Below are 6,818 nucleotides of genomic sequence, written 5' to 3' on the forward strand. Positions count from 1 at the left end.
AATAAAGATAAATGCATATTTGTGATTATAACACATAATGAAATTTCTTAGCTGTTATATGTCTGTTAAAGGTACCATTACTGGTGTATCACATTAAGTTGTATAAAATATTTATAGTGTCATATGTCCTGTAATTTGGTGTAGCATGACCATGATGGTGAAAAACAAAAGTTCCCATTTAGCACTTTCCAGACCACAATATTCTGTCTCTGTGATGTCTTGTAGTAAGAGAGGGTCATAAGTGAAAGAGACACCATAGCCAATTTGCTTATGGATTGGTTGAGATGGAGGTTCACCTACCGTGTGTCGATGAACCTTGGGAGAGATAATTTAGAATAGGTAATCAAAACTAATGAGCATGTCCTTGGGGGGTAGGAGGAAACCACAGCTTCTTTGAATATGGCTTGAATGTGCAAACTCTGTGCCGATAGGTGCCGGATATCTGGAATCAGATCAAGCAGACTAGACCTGTCAGCCATATTAATGACCATGCCATTCTTCTCATATTAAAACATTACAGCATTTTTTAGTTCTTTTTTTGTTTAAAGTTTTTGTAAGTAGTTAAAAAATGTAAAAGACATTGTAACATATTAGCTTTAAGATAGTACTTTAACCAAGAGAAAAAAAACATTTATTTGCTTTCTTTCTGCTGTGCTCAGTATGTCAGCTGATTCTGGGAAGTCTTAAAATTATCATTTGAAACAATAAACCCGCCACAAGCTAGTGTTTGCCTTTTACTCTGATTTGTTCTGAGGTAACTTTCTTATTACTAGTCTTGTACTGTATTTGTTTATTATTTTATTACAGAAATTTCAAAGTGTCCTGTTCTGTTCAGTAAGATGCTGCAGTCTGTGTTTTCCTGCAGTGTTTATATTTTCTTCGGAATTGTGAAATAGTATATAGAATAGTAGGGTATCTGGGGAATGCAGCAATGCTTTTGTATGAATATGAATTACCTCTTAACAGCAGTCATGGAATACCACACACTTTGCTGTGTAATACTCAAATCATTTACTACCAAAAACTTTAAACTAAGACTGAGCTGTACTAAGGTACTCCAATTTCTAAAATTATTATTATTTTTCTTACAATAAGACCTCTTCCACCTTCACCTAGCTTTAGTGGTTTTTGGTTAAATTTATCTTCTACTTTGAAACATTTGTTTTTGTTTTTATTTTAAATACCATCCATTGCACTCACCAGCTTTTCTGTAAATCTCAGTTTCACATTTAACACATTAAACTTGATTCTAAAATTTAGACAGATAACCTAATGTAACTATTCTTTGCACATATTGATCAGAAACATAAAAAGGTATACTGAGGTGAGACATTCTTATTTCCTAACTCCATCCTTATGTTCCATAATAACAAGACATCTTTCTTACTGCATACATATATACATATCCGATCAAGGCACATAACTGGCTTTATTCGAGACTTGCTTTTACAAATGCATTACTTTGAAAGTATATAGTATTTTATTATTGTTCTATACGATTACAGGAAGAACCTGATAACAAGTACTGAATACTGAAGACTAAACTTTTTAAAGATCCTATGATGTTTACAAAATATTGTTTCATTTTTCATTTTCATCAAAATTAATTATGTTCTATTATTATCCATGCTGTCATACTTAATTTGATTTCCACATCATGTTTAAAGTTTGTCATTAAAATGTGTAAACTCGTTAAAACAAACTATGCAATATTTTATAAACTTTAAAGTCTTCCATTTCTTTCTGTTGCATGTTATATTCATTTCATGAATGTAACTGAAACAAAGAATTGAATATTTGTATCTCAAGTAAAGCTGTGTGAAATCCTAACAATAGGTAAATTTCACCTGATTAATTATTGTTAATTACAATATGTTTTTTCAAGTTCAATATTAAACTCTAATTTCTTTGCAAATGGTTTTAGATTAACATAATTATAGATGAACCAGAATATGATAAAGACCCACACAAAGTCCACTGGTGATAGCAGTGTAAAAGCGTAGTTAGCTTAAGATGACTTCAGGGTTAAATGTACAACACTGGCCCTTGAATTGATCTACAGACTACTTTAAATGCATTAAATTTATACTGAAACCTTAAAACCTAAACCTGAATTCAATATATAAATCACAAATACATGGGTGTCCTTCAAAACCTGTTTCAGAATACAGTAGAAAACATAAATTAGTACCTTTAGCTCATATATAACCAATTATTTTGAGTAAAAAGAAAATGTGAAAATATAGATTCTTAAAAAGTGAGATGCTAGAGTTACAGAAACGTTCTCAATTTTAATCATATATTTTTGAAGCTGCAGTATAGACAGCAAGCTGACACATTATATGAGTAGGTGCTGAATCTGTAATTCATTTCAAAGAGGTATGTTTAATTTATTTCTTGTTTCTATCAATCTCTAAATTTATCTCTAGAAAATGTCAGCTTTATAATAAGACTTCAACGGTTACATTTAGAGTGCAGAGACATCTTTGGAAATGTTACTTTCATGTATATACAGAACAATTGTCCATCTTAAACTTTTTTTAAAACTTTCCCATTATTGGATGCATCTTTACTGCCTTGTAGCCTAATCTAATCAAATCTCAGAAGCTAAAAAATAAGAAAATTGGTAGTATGTAATTAGTGGAATACCTCATGTCTCTAATATGATCATTCATTTAATTTATATCAGTTTCAGGTTTAGCTATTAGACTTGTCAGATTTACAGGCAATACCAAAATAAGAGGCTTAAGAAACATTAAAAAAAAGCAAATGAAATTTTAAAAGAATGTGCAAACACCAGGCAGGTGATGTGTAATATAGTAAAATGCAGAATAATACATGTAGGCAGCAAAAACAAATTATAGATAAAAAAATGGGAAACTCTGAAATTGAAGACACTGCTAATGGAAAAGACAGATTCAGACATTTGCTGTATATGCTTGGCTAAGAAATCAGTAATGTGAACCTACCATCTGTGGTATTCTGACTGAATGCCTCTAGAGTCCCACCTAAGGAGTGACAAAATATATACCTTTTAGACAATGAAAAGTAATATCAAAGTCAGGATATATAGCTATAGAAGTAGAATTTAAATTAAAAAACATTATATTAAATTGATCAAAGCAGTAGTAAGATGTCATTAAGGATATTGTGTACACTTTTGATCATCACATTAAAAGTTAATCCAGTCAATGTCTTTATTAACAGTGAAGTATGAACCATATTGTCACAATCGTCATCCCTCCTCTAGAGGGCGCTCCTACCTTTTTCTTTGTGTTCCACCGGGCACAGGCTTCATCACGGTATCCTGACCTACTGACTATCTGTATTCCTAGTTCGCTGTTCCTTGTGTTCATCTTGGATGGATCTCCCAGCACCCAGACCTTGGACTGCGCCCTGATTTCCCCTATTGGACTTCCTTTTGGACTCATTCGCCTGCACTCTCCCCCTGCTCCAGATCACTGCTGTTACCACCCCTTGTGTTTCTACCTGACCTGATCCTGCTGTGTCTTCCCTGTGATCAGAAAGTACTGTACCTGTCACGATTGTAGTCCCTCCCCCTTAAGGGCGTTCCGGCTCTTTCACTTCTGACCTAATTTTGTGCACCTGCCCCTTGTTCTAGCCTCCTTCCAGCCCCCCTTTAAAGCCAGACGCTGACATTAATCCAGTCTCTGCTCTGGTTTCCAGTTTTATTTTTCTGTTCCTGTTTCTGTTCCCCACCAGTTCCGATCCGGTTCCCGTTTTTAAATCTTGTTTGTCTTGGATGGACCGCCCGGTTTTGGACTTTTGCCTTCATTTGGATTCCCCCTTGGATTTTCTCCTGGATTGTTTGCCTTGGCCACACCTCCCCCAAACACCAACGCACCAAGGACACGTTTTCATCCCCGTATCCTGCATGACTTTTTTCCCCGTGTTTCTTCACTTTTCCCTGGATCATGTCATCCGCATAGGGTCCAGAAAAAAATGTTCGTTACAGAATGCAGAGCATAAACCTGGACCCCGCGGATGGCACTCTGGCAGCCTGGACTCTATCTGGTTTTGTTTTTTCCTTTTTTTTCTCAGGGCTTTGGAGCTGCCCTGAAAAGGAGGGGCGTACTGTCACGATTGTAGTCCCTCCTCCTTAAGGGCGCTCCGGCTCTTTCACTTCTGACCTGATTTTGGTCACCTGCCCCTTATTCTAGCCTCTTTCCAGCCCCCCTTAAAAGCCAGATGCTGACATTAATCCGGTCTCTGCTCTGGTTTCCACACCAGGCGAGTCCGGGACCTGGAAGCGCCTGGTCCCGTTAAGGTTTTATTTTTCTGTTCCTGTTCCCCACCGGTTCTGATCCGGTTCCCGTTTTTAAATTTTGTTTGACTTGGATGGACCGCCCGGTTTTGGACTTTTGCCTTAGTTTGGATTCCCCCTTGGATTTTCTCCTGGATTGTTTGCCTCAGCCACACCTCCCCCGAACACCAGCGCACCAAGGACACGCCCCCTGTTTTCATCCCCGTATACTGCATGACTTTTTTCCCCATGTTTCTTCACTTTTCTCTGGATCGTGTCGTCCACATAAGGTCCGGAAAGAACTGTTCATTACAGTACCCCTTTACACAAGTTGTAGGGGTACAAAACTAACCAGTCATTTTGTTTAATTCATTAGCTTGGCTTAAAACTTGGTGAGTTTCTTGTATCAGTTAGCTGTAAACTACCAAACAGCCTAGATGAGCTGAATACCTCCTTTTTCTTTGTTACACTTTTTATAAGATAAGGGCAATTAAGCTATAGCTTTGTTGTCCATCCAAAACGGTAAAAAGTTGTCTTTTGCACCACCGTAAAAACTATAAAAAACGAATATCGTTTAACATAAAATAAATCCACGTTAAGAACGAACAATGATGTCAGACATGCAACAATACATATACTGTACATACATCTTGCTCTGCCCATATTACACTACCATTACACATAGTCTGATAGCTCCATACAAGAAACAGTCACTTAGCTGCATTTAATGTACAGTACCTATTGGACACGGAACAAAAGATGTCTTGAAGATGTCCCTGAAGGTTGCAGTTGAAAATGGGAAAGAAGGTGAGAGGGGTCATCAAGGATAAGCTGCGATTTCTTTTGAGCTTCAATATAATACAGCTCTTTAAGCAGATTCTATGGTCGTCGAATTATTTTACTAGCAATATTAACAATTGTGGCCAATTTTCCTTTACTCTTAATACTCAAGCTACAATACCCCACTGTTATAACCCTTTCAGCTTCCTTATCACAAATCTACACTGACTAGCCTTCTTAAAATGCAATTTGTATTCTCATCACAGTTTAAATGTTCATCTATTAAACAATTGCTGTTCCTAAGTACTTGAAATGCTTATGTTAAACATTTAGAACTTCATGTTATTAGTACTGTCATGGGTGTCCTCCAGGTTGATGTTTAGAGTGATATTAGTAGACCCTGGTATTAGTGGGGCTCTTTCTTCTGGACCAGAACTTCAAAGTCAGTGCCCCAGTATGGTGTCAGGGTACAGTGTGTTGTAGGAGATACCATCCTCTATATGGTGCATTAAGCTGAGATCCTTTCTACTCAGACATCAATGGATGGAGCACTTTCTTACTTATTGACATGATATGTAGTAGGGGGAGTCTTCTGATGCATAATCGAGCATTACCAAGGTGGATTTAGCACATGAATACTGGATTAAGTTGGTTCATATACAGTATATCCTTCAATACTTAAAACACTTTTGGACTTTTTAAATTAAAAGGTCTAAAACAACTCAAGAAGTTATTATTAAAAATCGTTATATTTCTTGACTCATGTATGTAACATTTCATAGTTTCTGAATGTGCAAATTGAATGTAAACTTTATTTAATATATTATTAGTAGGCTTTAAACATACTTAACTTGCAATTATCTTAAATTTGCCTGTTGCTGATCACTTAGTGCTATTACTTGAGCAGTGTGAAATTAAACAGATGGTGTATATTTTTGAGGATGCTCACAAAATCTTCTACTACTTTTCCACAGTAATGAAATTGTTTATGATTTGCATGCTGACAGTGTGGCACTCAGCATGCTATAGTCCCTATTTAGTTCTCTGGTGACAAATTTGATATCTTCCAAATTAAAAATATAACACATTCCAACAGTTTCTTTCTTGTTGAACAGTATACCTCCATAAAATGATATGCTTGCTTAATTGAGGTTAGGTATTATCCTAGTGTTGGAATATATTTTGAAAAATTAAATTTTAGTGAGTTATTTCTGTTTAAAGGTATAATGTTCTAAACCAGCCTTTATGTAGAGATTGTTCATGATGTGTTAAGTGCTACAATGGCAGGCATACAAAATTAACATCTTCTTGAAGATGCTTAAAATAACAAAAAATACTAAAGGATACAAAATAAAAAAACATTAACAGGTTCAGTAGTACTAAATAAGTATTGCTATAGACTCGCTACATTTAATATTTCTGTCATTTGGTATTGTTTTTTCATCACACTTATTATATTAAGAGATCTCTAATTCATGCTGTAAAAAAGTAAATAAAAAAGAGCAATATACTATTTTAAGTACTGTTCTGTACAGGTATATTTAACTAATATTTTTGTGAACTAAAAATATAGATCCAAAACATGTAGAGTCCCGTATCTTACTCTATTTGTACCTTTGCTATATTGCCACATTGGCTTTTTATAACACGGATATAATCCCATGCAAATCAGATCAGTTCCGTTGATTTTGCATTCAATTCTAGCTTTTCTGTTAATACATTATTGAAAGTGGTTGTAAATTGTTCCCCTGTATACTTTATACATACAGTAAGT

This window comes from Lepisosteus oculatus, chromosome 7 (genome assembly GCF_040954835.1).
Source record: "Lepisosteus oculatus isolate fLepOcu1 chromosome 7, fLepOcu1.hap2, whole genome shotgun sequence".
In the NCBI taxonomy this organism is placed as follows: Eukaryota; Metazoa; Chordata; class Actinopteri; order Semionotiformes; family Lepisosteidae; genus Lepisosteus; species Lepisosteus oculatus.